Source organism: Vulpes lagopus, chromosome 10, assembly GCF_018345385.1.
Source record: "Vulpes lagopus strain Blue_001 chromosome 10, ASM1834538v1, whole genome shotgun sequence".
NCBI lineage: Eukaryota > Metazoa > Chordata > Mammalia > Carnivora > Canidae > Vulpes > Vulpes lagopus.
The window spans coordinates 39,258,330-39,283,972 of record NC_054833.1 but is presented as its reverse complement, the minus strand read 5'-3'; the positions used below and the strand labels follow the sequence as shown (position 1 = coordinate 39,283,972).

Sequence of the window (25,643 nt, the reverse complement as noted above, 5' to 3'; positions counted from 1 at the left end):
TGAAAAGTATAATAACTGAAATGAAAAAAAAAATCACTACAGGGGTTCAACAGCTGATATGTCAACAGAAGAAAAAAAACTCAGTAAACTTGAATTTAGGACAGTTGAAATTCTTTAATATGATGTGCTTATCATGCATGATAGGAGTCCTAGAAAAAGAAGAAAGGAAGGAGCAGAAAGATTTTTCGATGAAAAACCTTGGGACAACACTCCCCTACTATGATAAAAGGTACAAACTTCCAAATCCAGCAATCTCAACAAACTCCAAGTAAGAGAAACACAAAGATGCCCACACTAACATACAAATACAAATAGAGAATCTTGAAAGCAGAGAGAAGTAACACATCACATATAAGGAATCCACAATAAGATTATCAACCAATTTTTCATCAGAAACCTTGAAGGTCAGAAGGCGGTAGGATAATATATATTCAGTGTGCTGAAAGGAAAAAACCCGTCAACCATGAACTCTATATTTGAAAAAGTGTCCTTCAAAAATGAGGGAAGAGGGGTTCCTGGGTGGCTCAGTTAGTTAAGTGTCCAACTCTTGATCTCAGCTCAGGTCTTGGATCTCAGGGTTGTGAGTTCAAGCCCCACGCTGGGCTCTATTCTCGGTGTGGAGCCCACTTAAAAAAAAAGTATTTTAAAAAATGAAGAATTAACACATTCCCAGATTTTAAAAAGCTTAAAGTTCATTACCACCAGACCTGGGTTAAAAGAAATGCCAAGGGGAGTTCCTTAGTAGGAAATGAAAGGATGCTCTACAGTAACTTGAAACCGTATGAGTATATAAATTCATGGGCAAATATGAAAGTTACTATTATTGTTATCTTGGTTTGTAACTTCACTTTTCATTTTCTATAAGATTTAAAAGACAAATGCATGAAGGACACCTAAGTTGGCTTAGTTGGTTGAACATCTGACTCTTGGTGTTGGCTCAAGTCATGATCTCATGAGGTGTAAGATCCAACCCTGCATCAGGCTCGCTTGAAGATTCTCTCCCTCTGCCCTTCCCCCCACTTGTGCTTCCTCTCTCTTTCTCTCAAATAAATAAAAATCTTTTAAAAATAATAAATAACAAATGTGTGAAATAATTATAAACCTTTGTTAATTAGAACATAATATATTCAGATGTCACAAATGACATCTAAACATAAAATGAGGGGAAAGCTATAAAGAAATAGTCTGTATGCAAATGAAGTTAAGTGGGTATCAATTTAAAAGAGATTAATTTAGGATGTTATATGTAAGCCCCATGGTAACCACAAAGAAAATATCTATAGAATATACACAAAAGGACATGAGGGAATCAAAACATGTCACTACAAAAAAAAAATCAACTAAACACCAAAGAAAGCAGTAATGGAGGAAATAAGGAACAAAAATTCTATAAGGCCTATAGAAAACAACATAATGGTAAAATTAAGTCCTCCTTATCAGTAAGTTCTCTTTGTAAAAAGATGTATTTAATTATTTTAGAGAGACAGAGAGAGCACAAGCAGAAGGGGCAAAGGGAGAGAAACTCAAGCAGACTCCCTGCTGAGCCCAGAGCCGACAACATGGGGCTTGATCTCAGGATCCTAAGATCATGACCTGAGCCGAAATCCAGAGTTAGATGCTCAACAGACTGAGCTACCCAGGTACCCCCTTATCAGTAAGTACTTTAAATGTAATTGGATTAAATACCCCAAGAAAAAGACCTACATTGGCAGAATTATAAAAAAAATAATCCAATGACAGTCTCTAGAGAGACTCCCTTTATATCTAGGCACACTTAGGTTGAAGGTAAAAGGATGGAAAAAGATACTCTGAACAAGTATCAAGAAGAGATCAGGGGTGGCTCTACTAATATCAGAGTCAAAAACTGTTACAAAGAAGAACACTGTATATTGATCAAAGGGTCAATTCATCAAGAAGCTATAACAACTATAAACCTATATGCGCAAGACAATGGAGCTCCAAAATACATGAGGCAAATATTGAGAGAATTGAAGGCAGAAATAGACATCTCTTCATTAATACTAGGAGACCTCAGTATCCCAGTTTCAAGACTGGACAAACAGGAGAGCACTAAGGGAAGTGTCTTGATCCATTTGGGCTGCTGTAACAGAATGCCATAGACTGGATGGCTTATAAGCAATAGACATTTATTTCTCACAGTTGTAAAAGCTGAAAGCCCAAGATAAGGTACTGACAGATACCATGTCTGGTGAAAGCCCACTTCCTCACTCATAGATGGCTATCTTCTCACTGTGTCTTACATGGTAGAAAGAGAAAAGGAGTTCTCTGGGGTCTCTTTTATAAGGGTATGAATACCATTCATAAGGACTCCAACCTCACGACTTCATCACCTCCCAAAGGCCCCACCTCCTAATAGCATCACATTGGGATTAGGACTTCAACATCATAAATCTGAGGGAGACATAAACACTCATTCCCCTGCAGAAACAGAGAACACTGTGAACCAACTGGACCTAACAGATATTAGAGGAATACTCCACCCAACAGTATCAAAATAAACATTTTTCTCAAGTACACGTGAAACATCCTCCAGGATGGATCATCTGTTAGGTTACAAAACAATTTTTAATAAATTTTAGAAGACTGAAATATACAAAGTCTGTCTTCTTGTCATAATGGAATGAAATGAAGCCAATGGCAGGAGGAAAACAGGAAGATTTACAAATATATAGAAATTAAACAATGCACTCAAGCAAATCAAATGGTCAAGAAAGAAATCACAAGAAAAATTAGAAAATATGTTGAGATAAATAAAATGAAAACACAACATGTCAAAAATTGAAAGTAGTGAAAGTGATGCCAAGAGGGAAATGGATAGCTGTAAATACTTCCATTAAAAAAAAAAAAAAAAGATTTCAAACTAACAACATAACTTTATATCTTAGGGAGCTAGAGAAATAAAAGAACAAACTAAATCTAAATCTATTAAGTGGAAAGAAATGATAAAGATTAGAGCAAAGATAAGTAAAATAGAATATAGAAAAATAATAAAGAAAATCAAGTGAAACCAAGAGTTGTTTCTTGGAATAGATTAACAAACTTGACAAACCTTTTTCGCTAGGTTGACAAAGAAAAAAAATGAGTGAAGACTCAAATAACTTACATCAGAAATGAAAGCAGGGACATTTATATTGATTTTACATAAATAAGAATTATAAAAGAGTATGAGAAACTATGATAAGGCAATACAATGGGTAGCTTGGATGAATGGATAATTCATAGAAACATATAGCCTAGCAAGACTAAAGATTGAAGAAATATAAAATCTGAATAGGCTTCTAACTAGTAAAGGGATGGAATCAGTAATCAAACACCTTTCAATAAAAAAAAAGGTCTGGACAAAATAGTCTTTAAGGTAATAAGTGCTATTGGAGATAAGTGGGATATTTCACAGTGAGAAAGTTTAACTTACCAGCAAGAGAATATAATCTGAAATTGGCATTTATCTTATAACATAGTATCAAAAAACACAGATCAAGAATTTTCAGAACTACAAGGGAAAAAAAACAAATTTATATCCATAGTCATAGTCAGAAATTTTAACATACCTCTGTTGGCATCTAATGAAACAAGCAATGAATCTGCTTGTAACAATTACTGCAAAATCAATTGCTAACAAAAAGTCAGTAAGAATATAGTAAGTTTGAACAACCAATTAACAAACCTGATCTAATTGCTTATATACCACATTGAACTCAAAACTACTGCTGTATACGTAATTTCAAACACTCAGAGAAATTGTCTCATATGTATTGTTTATCATATGCTTAGCCATGAAACAAAGCTCAATAATTTACAAAAGTCTGAAATCATATACATGTGTTCTCTGATCATAGTTTAATTTAGCTAGAAATTTAATTCAAGATCCCTTAAAAATCTCCATACATTTAGAAGCTAAGAAATACACTTCCAAATAACACACAGGTCAAAGAAGAAATCACAAGGGTTATAGACTTCATATTTGTGTCTTACCAAAATTCATGTGTTGAAATCCTAAACCCCCAATAGAGTGCTATTAGGTGGAGCTTTGGAAGGTTTGAGAGGTAAAATTTAAATGAGGATAGGGACCAGATGATAGGATTAGTGTACTTAAAAGAAGAGGAAGAGACTAGAGCTTGCTCTCTGTCAGTGAGGATACAGGAAAGGAAGCTATCAAAAGCCAGGAAATGGGTCTTCACCAGACACCAATCTGCTAGCGCCTTGATCTCTGACTTCTCAGCCTCCAGAGCCATGAAAAATAAATGCTTGTGGTTTAGGCCACTCAGTGCATGGTATTTTTGTTATAGCAGCTTAAAGAGACTAAAACAAGTAAAATGTGAATTAAGTGAAAATAAAAATACAACTTACCAAACCTTGCGGGATGCAGTAAAGCAACGCTTAGTGGAAAATTTATAGCATTGAATGCCTGTATTTGGACAAAGGAGTATGATGTAAAATCAGAAATCTAAGCTTCCACATTAGGAAACTAGAAAAGGAAGTGCAAATCAAATCCAAACTAAGCAAAAGAAAAAAACAACAACAACATTTAAACAGAAATCAATGAAATTGAAAACAGGGAATAGAGAAAACAGGGAATAGAGAAAATCAATAAGATAAAAAGCTGTTTCTTTGAAAAGATCAATAAAACTGATAAGCCCTTAGCCAGGCTATCTAAACAGAAAGGAAAGGGAAAACAAATGACAATGACCAGAAGTAAAAGTTAGGACATCTCTATAGACCCCATGGCCTGAGGAGGAAAATAAAAGAATGCAATGAACAACCTTATGCCCAGAAACGTGGTGACACAGATGAAATAGACCAATTCAGTGAGACGCAATTTGCCAAAACTCAGGTAAGAAGAAATAGACAATCTCAATAGTACTACATCTAAAAAAGGTACTGACTCGATAATTAATAATCTTTCAAAACAGAAAACACCAGGCCAGGATTCACTAGTTAATTCCACCAAACATTTAAGGAATAAATTATATAAATTCTCTACAATCTCTTCCAGAAGATAGAAGCAGGAGTAGTTCCTAACTCCATGAGGCCATGATTACCCAAATACCAAAACTAAATTACGAGATTATTACATGAGGAGCAAATTACAGATCAATCTCTCTCATGAACATAGATGTAAAAATCCTCAAAAAAATTTATAAATTGAATCCAACAATGTATAAAAAGAACTACACACCATGACCATTATGGGTTTATCCCAGGTAGGCAGGGCTGGTTCAATACTCCAAAATCAATTAAGACAGCCCACACTACCAACAGGCCAGAGAAATTAGGAAATATTCAAAACCTCAATGATAATCAAAGTAGTACATATCATAACTATGACACACAACTAAAGCTGTATTTAGAAGCAGACATGTAGTTCTAAATGTATATTTTTAGAAAAGAAAGCTAGAAAAAGGATAGTAAATTATATCCAATAAGAGCAGAAGGAAGGAAGCAATATGGATAAAAGTAGAAAATAATAAAACAAGAAAAAAATAGAATGGAGAGATTTGACAAAACTGATTGTGGATTCCTTCAGAAGACCAACAAAATTTGAGAGACTAATAAAGGAAAAAGACATGGCATAAGTAACCAGTATCTAAAATAAAAATGAGATGTCACTGTACACCCTGCAGTTCTGATAAAGATAATAGGATGTTATAAACAACTTCATACTAACACATTTGAAAATTTATGTAGGGTGGGCAAATTCCTAGAAAAATACAATTTACTAAAACTAATACAAGAAGAAATACGAAAACTTGAATAATGCTATGTTTAAGAAATAAAATTGGGACACCTCGGTGGCTCAGTGGTTGAGCGTCTCCCTTTGGCTCAGGTAGTGATCTCGGGGTTCTGGGATTGAGTCCTGCATCAGGCTCCTCACGAGGAGCCTGCTTCTCCCTCTACCTATGTCTCTGCCTCTCTCTCTGTATATCTCATGAATAAATAAATAAAATCTTTTTTAAAAAATGAAAGAGGGGATCCCTGAGTGGCTCAGCGGTTTAGCGCCTGCCTTTGGCCCAGGGCGCGATCCTGGAGTCCCGGGATCGAGTCCTGTGTCGGGCTCCCTTCATGGAGTCTGCTTCTCCCTCCTCCTGTGTCTCTGCCTCTCTCTCTCTCTCTCTCTCTCTCTCTCTCTCTCAATCTCTCTCTCTCTATCATGAATAAATAAATAAATCTTTAAAAAAAAGAAGAAAGAAAATGAATCTATAATTTAACACTTCCCATATAGAAAACTGTAGGTCAAATGGCTTTGTTGGAGAACAATCAGCTAAGGAGTTAATAATGCCAATATTATATAAAATTTTGCAGAGAATAAAAAAAGAGAGAATGTCTTTCAATTAATCTAGAGACCAATTAAAAAAAAAACAAACGACAAACCAACAACTCAGTAGGAAAAAGGACCCAGACTCTTCATGAAGAGAATATCAATTTGTCAATAAACATATGAAAAGAGACTCAACCCCCTTGTCATTAAGGAAATGCAAATTAATCCAAAATAAGATACTATTAGAGAACCATCAGATGCCTAAAATTAAAAAGGCTCATAATACCAGGTTAATTTTTTAAAAAGATTCTGTGTATGTATGTATGTATGTATGTATGTTGTATGTATTTAAAAGGGAGTGTGGGTGCAAGACCAGAGGGGAAGGACTGAGGGAGAGGACTGAGGGAGAGGACAGGAGCAGGCTCCCCACTGAGCAGAGAACCCAGGGAGTCAGGCTCTATCCCAGGACTCCAGGATCATGGCCTGAGAGGAAGGCAGACACAACCCACTGAGCCACGTAGGTGCACTTCATAGTACCAGGTTTTGATGAAGATGTGGAACAACTGTAACTCTCATAAACTGCCGTCAGGAAGGTAAATTGGCACAGCCATTTTGGAATACTGTCAGGTAGTATCATCCAAAGCCGCACCATCCAATGTAGGTGTTCAGTACAAAACCAATACAAAGACCAATAATGTTGGTTACTGAATGTTTGAAATGTGGGTAGTCCAAATTGCTATAAATGTAAAACAAATATTGAACTTTGAAGATTTAACATGTAGAAGAGAATGTAAAATATCTGATTAATAATTTTCATATTGATGACACGTTGAAATGATAGTATTTTGGATGCACTGGGTTAATAAAATGCATGCTTGGGGCATGTGGGTGGCTCAGCCAGTTAAGCACTGAACTCTTGATTTCAACTCAGGTCATGATCTCAGGGTCATGGGATTGAGCCCCATCCTGAGCTCTGCACTCAGTGAGGAGTCAGCTTGGGGATTCTCTCCTTTTCTTTCTGCCCCTCCCTGCTGCTCATAGGGATGCCTAGGTGGCTCAGTAGTTGAATGTCTGCCTTTGGCTCAGGTCATGATCCCAGGGTCCTTCAGGGGAGACTGCTTCTCCCTCTGCCTATGCCTCTGCCTCTTTCTTTTTCTTTTTCTTTTTTTTTAAGATTTTATCTATTTATTCATAGAGACACAGAGAGAGAGAGAGAGAGAGAGAGAGAGGCAGAGACACAGGCAGAGGGAGAAGAAGGCTCCACACAGGGAGCCAGACGTGGGACTCGATCCTAGGTCTCCAGGATCACACCCCAGGCTCCAGGCAGCACCAAACCACTGTGCCACTAGGGCTGCCCGCCTCTGCCTCTTTCTGTGTGTCTCTCATGAATAAATAAAATCTTAAAATAAAATAAAAAAGTAAATAGATGAATACATCTTTTTAAAAATTCATGCTTAATATCAATTTCACTTTCTTAAAAACTTTTTTGATGTGTCTACTAGAAAATTTTAAATTACATATGGTGACTTGACTTGCACTCTATTTCTAGGACAGTGCTGATCCAAAGCTAAGAGCCATTAATTTTATTCCTGGGTATGCTCCCAACAGAAATATGTATGTTTGTGCAGTAAAAGTTAGGCGCAAGAATTTTATAGCAGCATTATGCACAATAACTAAAAACTGGAAATAACCCAAATGCCCTTCAACAGGGGAATGGATAAATAAATGGTAGTGATTGCAATAAGAAATACTATTTAGCAACAAAAATCAGTAAACTACAGCTATATGCAACAACATGGATGACTCTCATAGTGTTAAGTATTTAAATCATCTAATTTGATTCCACTTATATGAAGTTTAAAAACAGGAAAATAAGCCACAATATTAGAAGTCAGAATATTAGTTGGACTGTAGTGATTAGGGAGGAGGCTTTGGGAAACTGGCAATGTTCTGTGACTTGGTAAGGTGGTATTACATGAGTTTTTGAGTTGTGATAATTCATTAGACTGTCCATTTGTGTACATTTGTATGTGCAGCAATCTGTATGTATGTTAGTGAGGCTTATATCAATTTGTTGCAAATGATTTTAATAAATGCAAGGCCTCCTTGAAAATTAAGCTCCACATGACTGATCCATTTATGTAAATTGCAGAAAAGTAAATTAAGAGTTGTTTTTTAAGACCATATACTCTGCCCAGTGAGGAAATCTGGATGCTTTCTAAATCATTCTAGGTATGATTCTCCAGTTTAAAATAAAAATATCTCTGCCCTTTGCTTGGTCAATAAGCTTGGCGTGACAGTCCATTTCCTGACAGATATGTCAATAATGTTGACAAAAATAAAACATAGAATCTCAGAGTTGCAGAATTTAAAGGGACAATGAAGCCTAACATTTTTTTGAGTCGTGATTTTTGTGTGTGTGTGAATCTGATGGAATCTATGGCACTTCCTCTCGAAAATGTATGTATGTATGTATAATATAGGTATGTACATAATATTTTATACATGATTTCAGTTGGCTCACTATGGTAGATTGTTCAGTCCAGGTTATTTGGATAAAGTTCCATGGCAGAAAGAGGTCAAATGACATGGCTGGTTAGTGGAAAAAGCAGGACTAATATTGCTGACTCTTAATTTCCAAACCAGTCACTATTCTTTCAAGTGAAGTGGTCGGTTTTTCCTTCTCCTTGATCCCATATGTGTACTGTTGTTCTCATATAATTCTCATATATGTGATTGAATTCTCATATAATTCTGTCCTTATCCTATTGCCTACTTGAGAGATGCCATCAGCTAAGAAGACTCCCCGCCCCTTTTAAAAAGATTTTATTTATTTATTCATGAGAGACACACACAGAGAGGCAGAGACATAGGCAGAGGGAGAAGCAGGCTCCCTGTGGGGAGCCTTGTGTGGGACTCGATCCCAGGACCCCAGGATCGCTACCTGAGCCAAAGGCAGACGCTCAACCACTAAGCCACCCAGGCGCCCCAATGACTCCTCTTTTTAAAATAATATACTATTAATTGTTCCATATCATTGTTATTTGAGTATTTGCATGATCTTTCCAACTACGCTGTAGGAACCATGCCTTATCCATCTTTGTTTTCCCCAAACCACCTAGCTAAGTGCAAGGAATATATTCACTATAAAACCAACATGTGTTACATTAAAAGACATGCAAATATTTGACAAACTCCATGATAGAACTCTATCCTATAATTATAGGGCTATTATGCACTCAGATTCTGGTGTCACACTGACCTCAATGTGAATTCAGCCTCTGCCATTTACTAGCTGTATATTCTGTGTATATTACTTAACCTGACTCTCACTTGGCAAATCTGATGGTACCAAATGGACTTCACATGGTCACTGTGAGGATTAAGGAAATAATCTATGTGAAATATCTTGAGCAGTACTTGGTATGTAGACTTTGGCTAACTATGATTGTCATTATGGCATACTCAACCTTGAATTACAGGCTCAGTTGGAGAAACATTGATGTCTATTCTTAGAATCAGACTGGTCAAGCAGTCTAACCAACCCAGGAAATATTCACACGTTGTTCTAACACAGTCTGCTTTTGCTTAACCTATCCCAGTGACACGGAACTCATTAGAACCAACTGAAGCAGCTCTGATTCTTCCAAAGTTCTTCCTTACTATTAAGTTAAACCGTATGAAATTGCTGTTTCTAGGTCAAAACAATTGAATTATCAAGAATTTCTTTAAAAAAAAAAATCATGAGACCAGAAATTTGCTTTTCTATTACTGCCTCTCACTTTAGTTCAACATCTCTCTTCTTCTACATGACAATCCTTTAGAGACAATGGAGAATCAATGGGGAACAGGATAGACTTTGCTCCTGCCTTCATTGAGGCTTACACACTTATCAAGGAAACAAAATAAGCAATTCTGTAGAATTTTTAGATTCAAGGAGGGGGGAAGAAGAATGTTTCAAGCAAAAGAATATGAATTCCCATAGAATATATCATACATGAGGTTTTGAGAGTCACTGCCCAAAGAACTCACTTTGATGATAAAAATATTCTGGATCAGCAGTGTCCAATATGATAGTCACATATGGCTACTGAGCACAAGAAATGTGGCTAGTGTCATATAACTCAGGAAATGCAATTTTAATTTAACTAAATTTTAATTAATTTAAATTTAAATAGCCACACATGCCTAGTGGCTACCAGGTTGAACAGAGAGTGACAAAGCAGGAAGATAAAAAGGCAAGAGATGAGACTGGAAAATTCAGCAGGGTTCCGGGCCAGGAAAAGCCTTGAGGAACATGTCAATCATTGTGGCTTTACCCTGAGGGTGAAGTCTCAGAAGGATTTTAAGTTCCAGAGAATAATATGATCAGACAGGAGTTTTAGAAACATAATTCTGGCCATCTTATGGAGATAGGCAGGAGAAGGGTGGAGACATTGATCTTGTCTTTAGGAGTTTGCTCTATAAGGCGGGAGAGAGGAACAAAAGCAAAATGACTCAAGGAAATCTCAAAAAAAAAGGCACATATAACTAATCATACTCAGTTGCAGATGATACTCATATATGTATTTATATACATTGTCCACTAATAATCCACATTTCTTGTCTTTTTCTAGTTGCTCACAGGATATCTAGCCTCCCCAGTATTTCTATGTGTGTGCCCAATGGCACCTGAGCTCACAAGGAGTCTATCAACAAAATATCCATGCAGCATCAACCTTGTTCTCCCTCCTATGCATTTATGTCCCTTTGTTCTTTTCTGGTCCTTGCCACTGAGGGTACTTTGAGGGTACTGCTCTGTTCTCTGCAGGAGGAGGAGGAAAGTCCCCACCTCAGCAACCTAAGCCACACTGCTTGGCTCACCCTCCCCTTGATCCTCAAAGCATTTTCTTTCACCAGCATTTCTGGAGGGGCACCTGGGTGGCTCAGTCCGTTGAGCACCCTGATTCTTGATTCTGGCTCAGGACATGATCTCAGGATCTTGGGACCAAGCCCTGCTTTGGGCTCTGTGCTCAGCAGGGGAGTTTGCTGGAGTTTCTTTCCCTTTGCCCCTCCCCCTACCCTCTCTTTTTAAAATAAATAAATCATTTATTTATTTATTTATTTATTTATTTATTTATTTAAACACAGCTCTGGGGCTTTTCCGGCTCTCCCTCTAACTTCTCTAAGCTCTTCCGATGTGGTAAGACAAAACACAATGAGAGAAGTCAGTCCCTCCCTAGGAGTGATGGTGATAAGCTGCCATTGGGTCCCCCTTAAAGAACTTTGTCTCTGTCACTCTAGGAACCAATATATACACGTCCATGTGTGTCACAATTCCTCACCAGCTCCCTGACACATACACCTCATGTGCGTAGCACATAGACCTTTCCGATTCCTAGCCCTTCAAGCTGACATATCCATACGAGGCTGAATTCTCTTCGGGGATCAGTCAACAGCATCCCCAGTCCATGAACGTTCCTGCAAAAGAAACGGACAAATAAGTGAGCGCATAAGCAATCACAGCCCGGCAGTCACATACGGTGTATACGGAGCTAGGGCATCCATGGCCTTCAGTTTGGGGCCAGACTAACCTGGATTCACATCGCGGCCTGTTCCCTTCTACCAACTGCATGGTCTCGGGGCCGATCACTGGAGCTCCGTGAGCTTCCGTTTTCAAGTCTACCAAATGCTCATCACTCTTGCAAGTTGTGAAACTTAGAAAGAGCCGACGCACAGGGCCTAGTACCTAGAAGGTGCTCCTGGAAGGGGGAGGCCGGTGCTACTCGGTGGTTGCCCGGGCGCGGAGAGCTCAGGATGCCCCAGGCCCTGCGGGGTGGGGGGTGGGGGGGCGGATACAGGCCGGAGCGTGAGCGCATCGTCGGGCAAGAGCATCCTGGGACTCTAGGAGCCGGCAGCCTGGGGCTCACCTCGTGAGGCAGGTGAGTCCGCGGAGGGTCGGGCCAGCGCTCCGAGGGGGAGGCAGCTGCCTCGCGGCCGCCCAGGCTCCGCGCCACTCGCCCCTACCTCACCCTGCTGGGGCGGTTCACCCCCCCTTGGCGCGAGGGCGCCCCTCCGCGAGGCCGAGGGCAGGGGCAGGTGCCCCGCCCCGTCGCCATGGCAACCCGAGTCCGACGGCGGCGGCCGCGCTCCCCCGGCGCCCCCCTCCCCTGCACGCAGCGGACGTGACACGTGCGGCGGGGTCACGTGTTGTTGTGGGGCCGTGAGAGCTGCTTCCGGGTCAAGGCAGGACACTGGGCCCCGGCGGCCGGAGCGGGGGACGCGGTGCAGCGGCGCGGGGCCGGGGCCGGCCGGGAGCAGGCCGGAGGCGGAGCCGGGAGGGGGGAGGAAGGCGCCGCCCGAGGAGCCGCCGCAGCAGCTCCCCCGCCTCCCGGGCTGAGGGGTGAGTGGAGCCCGGGCCCGCCGGCTCCCGGGCGCTCCCCTCCGGAGCCGAGGCGCGGAGGGCCGTTCCTGCCCGGGCGCGGGGTGGGGGCGGGGCGGGGCGGGGGCGCCGCGGGGAACCCTCGGGGCGGGGCGGGGCGGGGGCGGCCGGGCCGGGCTGGCGGCGGGCGGGCGGGGCCCTGGGCCGGAGGCTGCTCGCGCTCCCCAGGGCCGTGGGGGATGGGCTGCCCCCGGCTGCTGGCGAACCGGAAACTTCGTCTCGGAACCCCTGCATCCCGAGGGGAAGAAGACGAAACAAAACAAAAGTGGAGGACGTGTCCCCAGGGAGGCTCGGAGGGGAACGGAGCCGGCGGGCACTTCCACGCTCCTGGGGCGCCAGGCCTGCCCCTTCCAGGGGACGGTGACAGGTGGCGGGAGTCTGGGACGGGCTTTTGGGAGAATCGCTTTTTGCCCTGCAAGTTGGGAGACGCTGAGAAGTGAGGGAATTGGAGTAAGATGGGGCCCCGGAGGGGAGGGCAGGGCAGGGCAGGGCATGGGGGGGACCCTGGCCTGGGGTCTGGGAGGGGAGCCACCGCAAGGATCTAGGTGTGCAGCCGGAGATGGGGACGGGACTCCAGGGTCCTAGCCCCCCACCCCACCCCCCACCCCGGGAAGACGCTCTGGGGGTTTGCTGGAGCCAGAAGGGGCCACACGCCCTCCTCTGGAGGCGGCGACGTGGGGGGGGGGGGTGGAGTTAAGGGAAGTTGGTTGAAGAGCCGAACTGTTGGTTGGCCGCCCGTGGAGGAAGCGGGGTCTGCAGCCCGGGGCTGCTGAGTTACGAGGAGCCTAGGCACCGCCCCGGGCTGCTCTCTGCGGGGCGGGGGGGGGGGGGGGGGTGTGTGTGTCAGCCATCCTTCTAGGCACCGACCCAGGCCTAGCTGGGACTTGTCCCCTCTCTCCTTATGCCGCCTGGAGCTCTCAGATTGGTTTCCAGGAGGCCACCTTGAGCAAAGAGATTCTATGTAGGTGCTGAGGACTAAGGAAGACACTCAGCCTTGGGGTCCTGAGGCATTTAGAGTATGAATTTTAAAATAGAATTTTTTTTTTTAGATATAACAACTACACAGGTATTATAGGTATATAGGTATTATATTAGAGACTACATCTCTAAGGTTAAGAGCTTTCAGACTTTTATTTATTTATTTTTTTTAACCCTTCCCCCGTATTAAGAAATACTTTTTACATTACGGTCTAGTACATAACGTATATATATATGAATGAAAAGTTTCACAGAGCAGCACTATTCACCCTTGTTACATGTGGTGCCTTGTGATCATTTGTGCCCTGTTCCATTCCCTCTCACTGAAAACGCTGATTTGAAATCCACCAAATTGGTTTGTGGGTCGCAGGTTACACTCTGAAGAGCGCGCAGCCTCCGAGACACGTGTTCTTTGGCTTCGGTTAGTGTGGTCCTGTATGCTTCTGGAGGGCCAGGATGACCACAAGGAGATAGACGGGGTTGGGTGGGGGCGCCCCTGACTCCTCCGCCTGTTTATATGGTTATAATGTAGCATATTTGGCGTTTTCGGGGGCTTAATCATTGATACTTAATGTGGCCTGACCATTTTATGAAATTTTTGAAGTGTGTGCTTCAATTCTTGCTATCCTTTGCCCTGTCAAAGAAAATGAGAGGCCTAATTCCATTTAGTTGCTTTACCCCTACAACACGCTTAAGATAATTTTGATGTTATGGTGTCGTAAATATACACTGATGTGCTTGTCTGCTACTTAAAAACTGGTTGTGGTTCAGCCTGTTAATGATGTTGAGTGCCAAATTATGTTGCCTGATTTCAGTAGGTAAGTTTATAGGGTATGTATTTAAGACCCTTTTGTTGGTTTAATTTTTATCGTGGATGCCCTCATGTTATTTGGATCATGGAATTCCAAGTCACAGCCATCAGGAAAGAATTGCCCAAATTAAGCTTCATCATTGGGACCATATTTTTGATTGGATGCCTTATGAAAGCATTTTTAATCATCTTCAAACTTTGTGTGTTGTAAACTATTTATTTATCGACTATATCTTGGGTGCTGGTGAGAGGGTGTCTATGTTGGCATGTATCAGCCATCCTTTAAAAATTCTTTTTATCAGGTAAATATTTGTTTGGGAATCTTTAGCTTTAAAGAATGTTTAAAAGTTTTCTTTATGTGGTGGTTGCTTGGAACACGAAGCAGGAGTTTCATTAATTTCATTTTTCTGGGAATTATGTGTACCGATCAATAAACAGTTGTGGAGAACTTACCCTGAGTGATTGCGTGTGCTTTTTTATAGTTTTCATTTTTTTTTCTCTTGAACCTCAGACTCTTAGATATGTCTACCTATAGCAGGCTCTTTTCTTCTAATTTCTGCTTCCAGACTGCTGTGGGTTTGGAAATTAGATGCTTACATTTGCTAGAACTTTGTGTAAAATAAGATTGTGCAGCTCTGAATATTATATATGTGTGTGTTTATTATATATACACAAATACTTTTTTAAGTGTATGAACCGTGTGACATGTATTTTGGCCAGTCAGAGGCCTATTTACTGACCTCTTAATTGTGGGCTGTGTTTTAAGTAAGTGAACTCTATATATTTAGTGTAGTTAGTATATAAGAAAAAGTTCTAAAAAGTAACATGAAGCTGATAGTGATACAATTTGGATTTAAGGATTAAGCAATCAGCTGTGATTGTTGCCTTTGCCCTATAGGCACTGAGTCATTAAGAGTTGCCATTCCTTCCTTTTTAATCTTTTTCACTGCCCTCTCCTGACTTTCATTTCTTTGAGATTAGAGTGAGTGCTCTCAGACTCACTATTCCCATTGTCTGTTATTCTCATTCTGCTTGGTCCTGCATAGCTTCATCAGAGTACTCTGCTAAAGAACAGCACCCTAATTTATCATTTCTCTCCTCAAAAACCATTAGCTTCCAGTGCCAGCACTGAATAAAGCCCATACTGTTTAGGTTGGCACTGATGTTTTTCTCGAGCCTCTACTTTTTTTTCTGACACTGTTTTTCCATCCTCACTGCAGATCCTCTGTTCCTGCCAAGCTGTCTGCTTGTTGTACTTGTTTTACAACACCATTGTTCCTGAAAGTCTGGGAAATGTGTTCTTCATGAATTCCTACTCATCATGTTATTACAGATGACCCTTCGTTCTTGAAGTCTTTCCTGCCTGTATTGTCTACACTACTTTTCCTACATTGCTTTGTATTGTTTGTTTTTACCCCTTGTAGATTATATAACTTCATAGAAGATGGGAGACTCAAATATCGGCTAATCTCTAGGACACCTGGCACAGGGTTTATCAGAGTTCATGGACCAAGTGAATCCGAATTGACTGAATTTATGCTGAAAATTGCAGGTCTCGGAAAATTCCACCTTTGACTTAATAAGAATCTTGGAATTTGCCTAGCTGGGTCTTCTGTACAGTAAAATTTGAGAATTACTTACCTAGCATGATGCCTTGTATTACAGTAGGTACACACAATTTTTGAGCTGTCCCATATGTCTGGACTTCTCTATTCTCAGCACTCATAATAATGATAAGAATTTGTTGACTACTTACTGCATGTCAGATACAACAAGATGCTTTACAAGCTTCATTTAATCTTCACAATGATTCTAATGACTATGAAATCGCTATTAATAGTTCTATTTTACAAATGAGAGAGCAAGCATAAAGAGGTAAGTTACTTGTTCAAATTCCAGTGCAGATCTGTGACTGAACTCAGACTGAACTGAAGGCCCATGCTCTTAATCACAGTGCTCCTCTATATCATTCATATCTGCATATCTCTATAAACAGATTTAAACAAAATGACACACTTCCAAAACTCAACACTGAGGCTGTATGAAAATTTTACTCATAATTCAGTAGGGGCTCTTAGGAATGTGATCTATTACCAGCACTGTTAAGGATAATTTAAAGTTCTTCTGAGATTAATGCTTTTCCAATGATTTTCAAAATTCTCTCTCAATTCGGTAATATTTGTCATTGTTATACTGGATTTTCTTTTCACTGCCAGAAGATATTACATCATGTTTAATCAAAGTAAAATTCACTTTTCATTCATTCAGCAAATACTGGTTGCCTGTGCCAGATGTTCCTCCATGTGACACTGAACTGGACTGACAGATCCCTGCCTTTTTGGGACTTAGGTTCTGGTTGAGAGGAGCTGAAGCCCTAAATTAACATATAGTGGAAGTGCCAGAAAGAATGAGAGAGGCTGGAGTGATGTGATAGATGGTAGCAGTGGGGCTATTTTTGATGGGTTGGTCAGAGGCAGCTTCATGGAGAAGGTAACATTTGGATTTAAATTCAAGGCTTGGATGCTAAGATGAAGCCAGCGACACCAAGAGCCAGGTAAAAGGCATTCCTGTGAATGCCTTATGAGGGAATCAGCCTGGCAGTTTTGAGAAGTAGAAAGCCATGCTGGCTGAAACCCAGTGGGTGGGAGGAGGTGAGGTCAGAGAGGTGAGCAGAGAACAGACTAGAGGGAGCCCTGAAGACCATGATAGAGATTGAGTTTCATTCTTGGTGTGAAGGGAAGCCTTTGGAGAACCTCGAGGACATGATTCAACTTATATTTTGAAAAGATCACTTGGCTTCCTTGTGGAAGATGAATTGTGGAGTCACCAGAGACCAGGAAGGGAGCAATTGTAGCAGTCCCAGTGAGAGGCTGATGGAAGCCTAATCCAGAGTAAAGTAATGGAGACAGAAAGAATTGGGAAGGATTGGGGTGTTTGAGAGGCACTGATGATAAACCTCGCTGATTAATTACATGGGGGTGTGAGAGGAAGAGAGAAAGCAAATATAGCTCCAAAGATGGGAACTGGTGGAGGAAGAGCAGGTTTGAAGAGAGAGAATTAGGAGTTCTGTTTTTGCCCCTGTGTTCCTTTCCCTGATCATGCATCCCCACCCTCCTAGGCTACCACAATCCTGAATTTTGTGTTTGTTATTCTCTGACCTTTCTTTATAGTTTTTATTACATATATATGTGACCCTAAACAATACTATGATTAATATTCCATTTTTGAATTTTGTGTAAGTGGGATTGTACTATATATATGTATATTCTTGAGATTATTTTATTTTTTCAAGAGTGTCTTTTTAAAAAATACAAGTTTCAAGTATACAACTGTATAATTCTTTCATATCTGCATACACTACATAGTGGTCATTACCATAAATCTATATGGCCATCCATCACCAGTCGGTTGACCTCCTTCACCTGTTTCACTCCCCACAGCCACCCTTCCCCTCTGATAACCAGCAGTCTGTCCTCCGTATTTGAGTTTATTTTTGTTTTATTGTGTCTGTTCATTTGTTTTTTAGATTCCACATTTGAGTGAAATCATACAGTGTTTATCTGACTTATCTCACTTAGCATAATACCCTTAAGGTCTATCCATGTTGCAGATGGCAAGATGTCATTCTTTTTTATGCTAAGTACTATTCCATTGTATAAATATACCACATCTTTATGCATTTATCTATCGTTGGACACTTAGGTTGTTTCCTTATCTTGGCTATTGTATATAATGCTGCAGTGAGCATAGGGGTGCATGTGTCTTTTCAAATTGGTGTTTTTGTATTCTTTGTGTAAATACCCAAAAGTGGGATAGCTGGATCATATGGTGGTCTATTCTTAATATTTTGAGGAATCTCCATAGTGGCTGCACCAGTTTACAATCCCACCAACTGTATGAGGGTTCCACATCCTTGCCAAAACTGGTTTCTTTTCTTTTTGATAATGGCCATTCTAGCAGGTGTTAAATGATATCTCACTGGGGTTTTGATTTGCATTTCCCTAATGATGGTGAGCATTCATGTGCCTGTTGGCCATATGTATGTCTTCTTTGGAGAAATATTTAGATCCTCTGCTCATTTTTAAATCAGGTTGTTTGGATTTGTTTGTTAAGTTGAATGAGTTCTTTGTATATTTTGGATATTAATCCCTTATCAGATATGTGGTTTGCAAATATCTTCTTTCACTCAGTGGATTGCTTTTTTGTTTTGATGATGGTTTCCTTCACCGTGCATAAGCATATTAGTTTGATGTAGCCCCTTGTTTATTTTTGGTTTTGTTTCCCTTGCCTTTGGAGTCAGATCCACAAAGACATTGCTCAGACTGATATCAAGGACCTTACAATCTGTGTTTTCATTTAGGGATTTTATAGTTCCAGGTCTCACATTATTCAAGCATTTAATCCATTTTGAGTTAATTTTGTGTGCGGTATAAAATAGTGATATAGTTTTATTCTTTTGCACATGGGTGCTTAGTTTTTCCAACACTCATTTATTGAAGACTGTCCTCCATTGTACACTCCTTTGTTGTAGATTAATTGTCCATATATATATGGGTTTATTTCGGGCTCATAGTTCTGTCCCATTGATCTATAGCAGCACACTTTTTTTTAAAAAATTGAAGTATAATTAATGTACAGTGTTAGAATACTTTCAAATGTACAATATAACAATTCTATAATTGTGTACATTTCTTGGTCCTCTTCAATATTCTCTATACCATACTGTTTTCATTGTTGTAGCTTTGTAGTCTAGTTTGAAATCAGGTAGCATGATACTTCAAGCTTTCTTCTTTCTCAAGATTGCTTTGGCTGTTCCAGGATTTTTATAGTTCCATACAAATTTTATTTATTTCCATACAAATTTTAGAACAGTGTGTTCTAGTTCTGTGAAGTATGCCATTGGAATTTTGACAAGTATTGCATTGAATCTGTATTACTTTGGGGAATGTGGACATTTTAACAATATTAATTCTTCTAGTCCATGAGCATGGAATATGTTTTCATGTATTTGTGTCTTCAGTTTCTTGATTTTAAAAGTAATTCATGTTGATAAGAAGGCCATAGAGAATTATCAATTGTTAATTTCCATTGCTGTGTTATATTTCATTTATGAATATAATATAATGTAATTTATCCCATCATCTGTTCTTGGATATAAGGGCCTTTTTGAGCCAGGATTTTCAAAATTTCACACAGTATTGTTGTGGACATTTCCTGTGGTGTTTCTGGTGCACATACACAAGTTCCCATAGAGTTTACACTGGGAAGTAGAATTGCTGTGTCATAGCATATGTGCATCTTCAGCTTCACTAGATGGTGATAAAGTGTTTTTCCAAGGTGTTTGTACCTCTACTAGCAGTGGAAGAGTTTCTGTTCTTCCACATTTTCTCTGATGCTTTGGTATAATCAGAGTTTTTAAGTTTGGCTGATATATTAAGTTAATATTTCACTGAGATTTTCATTTTCGCTTCTAACTATTATTAAACTTGACCATATTTTACATTTATTTATTAGTCATTTGAATTTTATTTTCTGTTAAATACTGTTGATGTGTTTTGTCATTTTTCTATTGGATTATTTGCTTTTTTAAAAAATTATTTTTATTGAGTTCTCCTTATTAGTTACATGTGTTGGCAGCATCTTTTTCCAGTTTCTGAGTTGTATTTTTTCATATTTAGTGTCTTCTGATGATCAAAAGGTTTTTATTCTACTGGTTGATCTTTTCCTTTATGGGTTCTTTTTATGTTTAGTTTATGAAATAGTTCCCTAAATCAAGACCTTAAACCTCTTCCTCTATTAGAAAAAAATAACTATTTTCCTCTCATAGTGATAAAGTTTGACTTGCGTATCTTATTGGGAGTTGAGTTCTTCTGTGTTGTGAGGTGAGGATTCACTTTCGTTTTCCCGGATTGGTGTTCACTTGTCCCAGGACTAGTTACTGAAGTTTAAGTTTTTCCTACTGTCTCTGCCCTTTCCTGCCTTAATCATATGGGTCTATTTGTGGACTATCTTTTCTAGTCCATTGATCCCCACCCCCTACCCCAGTTGTTTTCTTTAACAAAGTACAGTTGATTCTTGATTCTTGTTATTTATGGTACTTATGTAAAGTTGCCATGAACGCTGAATGAGTGAAAATGGCATCATTGCTCCTAGGAGAGATATAGGGTTAGGTCCTGCCAGTTTCTGGTCGTAACATTTTTGTCAACTGATGAATACATGACTTTGTTTTGTACCTGTGTCTGTTTATAGACACTGTATTCAAGATATAGTGTTGATTTATTAACTTTAGATTCAGAGTGGATAGCACTATAGTTCATGCCCCAGTAAATCTTATCTAACACGTATTTTCTCCATAAGGCACACCACAGACTTCTTGTGTGTTGGAGCACTAGGCAGCCCTAGCGCAGTTCATCTTGGAGCCATTTTCAATAATGAAATCACCAACCAAAAAACCCCACAAAAATGTGAAAAACATGGCACTAAATCATGAAAAGGGTCTTATTTACAGTGTGAGCTGAGACAGAATGGCCGAGTGCTGCCCTGTTCTGTCTTAACTGGAAGCGTGCACATTAGGCACCTCAAGTTAGTATCTGCACGTGACTGGGAACATGCTGCAATTATGGATTTTGGGGTTACAAATAAATCTTATTGAGTAGGTGACTTTGCAGATAGTGAATTCTATAATAATGACGCTTTACTATGAAATTTTGTGAGAGAGGCCATTTTTCAGGAAACCATTACCTTTAGCACTTCTTTCTTTTGCTTACAGATAGCTTTATAACATTTTATTTTAAGAGAATAACAGTGCAACGGATCTCGATACTAAGTTTTGATTGACAGCTGCCATTATCTCAAAGGCACTTCTTATTTCTGAGAATGTTTGGTTCTATTTGTAATCACAGTATATTGTTATTTAGTGCACAGATAAATGAATTTAAAGAAAGTATTGCAACCCTTAAAATGTTGAAAATAAGTGTAAATTATTAAACCCTTATTGTGACTCGTGTGAAGATCATATTTTCTCATAGACACTCTTAGTAACTTAAGGCGTAAGTTATGTAAAGGCAGGTGCCCTTTGGAGGCTTTTAAAATGTCAATTCTATTAATTCCTCATCTGTTAGTGATATTTCTCCACGTGAACATCAGTAAAGGAGTCCAAGAAAGAGATAAATGAAAATTGTATACTTCATAAATCAAACTTCTCAGAAAATGCATTTATTAAGACTTGGCTTAGTTTATCCTTTACTCACTGTTTAAGATTCTTAAGTGAACTGTTGGTGTTAATTTGTAAGTGTGCCGAGGGAGTAATAACCAGAAATTTTGGGCTTGACCTATGTTCATCTTTTTTTTTTTTATACACACAGCATGTATCTTATTCTTCATTCTTTGAAATATTTTTATTGTGGTAAAATATAAAATGCACCATTTTAACTGTTTTTAAGTATATAGTTCAGTGGCATGAAGTACATTTACATTATTGTACCACTATGAGTACCATTTGTCTCCAGAACTTTTCCATGTTCCCAAATTGAAACTCTGTCCCCATTCATCAGGAACTCCTCATTCCTCACTCTTCCCCAACCCCTGGCAACCATCATTCCACTTTCTGTCTTTATGAATTTGGCTATGCCAGATACTTCATTTAAGTGTAACCATATGGTATTTGTCCTTTTGTATCTGGTTTCCTTTAACATTGTCTTCAGAGTTCATTCCTGTGTCTTAATTTCCATCCTTTTCAAAGCTGAATAATATTCTAGTGTGTGTATAGACCACGTTTTCCTTATCTAATCATGCATCCATGTATAGTGGGGTCATGTCCATCTTTTTGCTGTTGTGAATAATGCTGCTATGGGCATTGGTGTACATCTTCTCAAGTCCAAGCTTTCAGTTCTTTTTTTAATATATCCACAGTAGGATTGTTGGATCATATGATAATTATAGGTTTAATTTGTTCAGGAGCTGCCATACTGTTTTCTACAGCAGCTACATCATTTTACATTCTCACCAGAAAGTCACATATATTCAACTTTAAACAGTGCCTGTTGTTCTGAAGTATGGCATAAATTATTAGCTTTTGCATATGAAATGTTAAGTATTATATGGATACTAAAATAAGCAGTATTAAATTTGTTGTGGCTATAGTTTTTGCAGAAGAATTTAACTTGTGATAGGTAGGAAGTATTTCTGACTGCTCCTGATTCATTGCTCTATCATTTCATCTCTTATTTTTGGAATCTCCATGGAGAGGTACACATAATTATGCATTTCAGTGGTAGCTATGAAGCATTTGTGTTCACAAGTACTCTGATCTCAGAGTTTATTAATAAACCAGCTTTTTTATTTGTATAATGCATTTGATATGCACACTCAGAAGTGATTAGAAAACTCATTGATTAGCACAGTTATGGAGTGCCAATTATATGCAAAATTCCAGCCATTGACAGAAATCCTTAGCCTCAAGAGCTATATAGTCTAAGGCCATAAGACATAAACATGTGAAAATCACATCACTGTGCACAAGTTAAATAATAATGGCATGTGGGACAAAAATTATGCCACACCAACGTGTCATTGATTAATTGCCCCCTGAATATTTCAGGCAATAGATCCCTGAGCTCAGCTCAAAGGAAACGGATCATTACCGCAGGAGGTATCTGTAAAGGCTTTACCTGTGAACTGTATTCTGAGCGGAGTGTTGAAGAATAGAAAATTTAGGTGGAGAAGAGAGGGAAAGAACTTCCAGTTAAGGAGGACTGATTTTGTAAATGTCAAACATTTTTAGTGCCTGAATCATTAATTGGCACTAATTGGCATAGTCCTGGGACCCAAAAAATTAGATGAAATCTATTCCTAAAAAATTGTGAGGACCCCAGGTATATATTAATGCTAGCATGTTCCCTGGGTAGTGATGGTAGCAGTAGAAGCAATAGTAAATGGGTATTTATTAAGTTCTTTCTAGGTATTAGGCACTGTGCTGAACCCATATTATCTCCATTCATTCTTTAGCAACCCTATGAGCTAGGAGTTAGGGGCAATCTCTTACCCCTCATAATCTCTTACCTCTCATCCATAAAAGGATGAGACGGAGAGAACCGAAGTAATTTGCCCATAGCCACACAGAGTAGTGGAGTTGGTCCTCATTTACCTCCTGGCAGTTCGATTTCAGAATGGCATGTGTTACCCCTGGACAATACCGCCATAACACTAAATGTAGAAGGGACTAGTGAATTTTTTTTTTTTTTTTTTTTAAGACTTGTAAACTTTGCAACTTCTCTGTGTGGCTGATGTTTAACATTCTGGCAATCCCTGGCCAAGAGCCAGAATGGTTTGTAAACAACTCTAAAAGCTTGTATGCAGAGTGAAGAACAACTAGTAGTTAGTTCCAAGTGAGGCCTTGTTTTAACTTGATAGCTTACGTAGGTGTTCAGGAGGAGAGATAATAGGGGTAATCTGTTCTGTAAACAGCTGAGTAATGACCTTAAATTTGTGTATTCACAGCTGACCCACAACATGCATATATGATTTTCTTCTAATGAAAATTACTCTGTTCAAGAGACTAATATCCATTGTTTTTTGGTGAGAAGGGGAAGTTAATAATAATTATTGCCCCTCTGGGGACTAGACCAGTGAGTCCTGCTGCTTAGTAGTATTCTGGTTCAGTTATACGGATGTGGTTACAAGAGATATTTTGGGTGTAATGGTTTTCAGTTGTTTTAATAAGTTTTATTTCAGTGATTTGTGCATGATGCCATATACTGTTGACATAACTATTCCTGTTTTTAGTAAAGATAGCATGACTCAACAGACTAGGGGTACAGAAAGTATGACTTAACATGCTGCTTGGGCCGTGGAAACCCAAGCAAGTCACCTCAGTTTGGTGTCCTGTAAACAGAGATAAGGTGGTCAGAAGGTGGTTATGGAAATTACTGTGCTTTAAAAGATTGTGAATCTCAGTGTGGGGACACTTGCCTTCTGGGGAACATCAACTCAAGAATAGATATATCTACCTCCTGAATTTTGAGTGAGTGCAACATTAAAGCCTTGAGATTTGTCAAATTGCATTCTGGCCACATAGAAAGGTAGGGCTGGGTGCAGATTTGTTTGTGAAGGAGACAAGAGGGGGAATAAGAGTGGAACTCTCCTTGGAAGATATTGAAAAGGGGTATAGTGAATGTTAAACTTTTTTCATTGTTCTTATGATTGTTGAAAGTGTATGACAAGTGCTTTTTTTATATATATATATATTTCAGAATGCCTGATTTCATAGGATATAGACAACTCACATAAGCCAACATTTCTGGACAGAAAGAAGCTGTGCAAATCAACAAAGAAGTGCTTAGATATAATTTCACATAAAGAGGTACTGAAGTCCAAATAGCAGTATTTTCTTTTTAATGTGTGTATGTATGCATTTTTATTTTTTAAAATGGCATCATTGTCTTAATTTTTTTCTTCTTAAATGCTTTTTCATCAAAATGTTAAAGTTCGTGCGCTAGTGCATTTAGGTCAGAAATTTGAAGTTCTGTGTTTATGTCTAGTAGACCCTGCACATGAGAGGCAATCATGTTTGCTAATGTGCAGTTGTAGATGAAAAAACAGACTCTTGGGGATCCCTGGGTGGCTCAGTGGTTTAGCACCTGCATTGGGCCCAGGGCGTGATCCTGGAGTCCCAGCATTGAGTCCCACATTGGGCTTCCTGCATGGAGTCTGCTTCTCCCTCTCTCTCTCTCTCTCTGCCTTTCATAAATAAATAAATAAAATCTTAAAGAAAAAGAAAACACTCTTTGTCCAACATCAGACGGGCCTTGTATGCAATGTAGTTCTTTAGTAGATGATACAGATAGCTCTGAAGTCCTACTCACTGGTAACATAGAGTCCCAGTTTTATACATCTTTGGTGTCACAAATATAATGAAGTAAAGAATTTAGGTTAGATATTTTAATGTCTGTCATGCTTTTAAGGTGAAGCAAAGTGCTGTGCTAAGTGAAGAGAGTAGCTGTGTCCTATTAAAAGCATAGGACCAGGAGTCTGAATTCATGTTTCCTTTGGCAGTGTTGCATTGGGTTGTTTGTTGTTGTTGTTTTTAGTTTTCTACCAAGAAGAGTTGATGTGCCACATTCTTACGGTGTTACGTAGTTTAGTATACAGCTGAAGAC

The 25,643-nt window shown here is 39.4% G+C and overlaps 1 protein-coding gene across 2 annotated transcripts in view; it reads left to right on the top strand.

Moving 5' to 3' along the window:
* The first annotated feature begins 12,509 nt into the window (after nucleotides 1–12,509).
* The window catches only part of LOC121499988 (tubulin-specific chaperone cofactor E-like protein), a 157,661-nt gene continuing 144,527 nt past the window's right edge, over nucleotides 12,510–25,643 (top strand). The window contains exons 1-2 of one of the 2 annotated variants that reach the window (XM_041771326.1): nucleotides 12,721–13,148; nucleotides 24,738–24,847. The gene's annotated coding sequence lies outside the window, so the exon portion shown is untranslated. Of the gene's footprint in view, nucleotides 12,660–12,720; nucleotides 13,149–24,737; nucleotides 24,848–25,643 lie in introns of those variants that run through there. The other variant, XM_041771328.1, reaches the window with a different exon arrangement.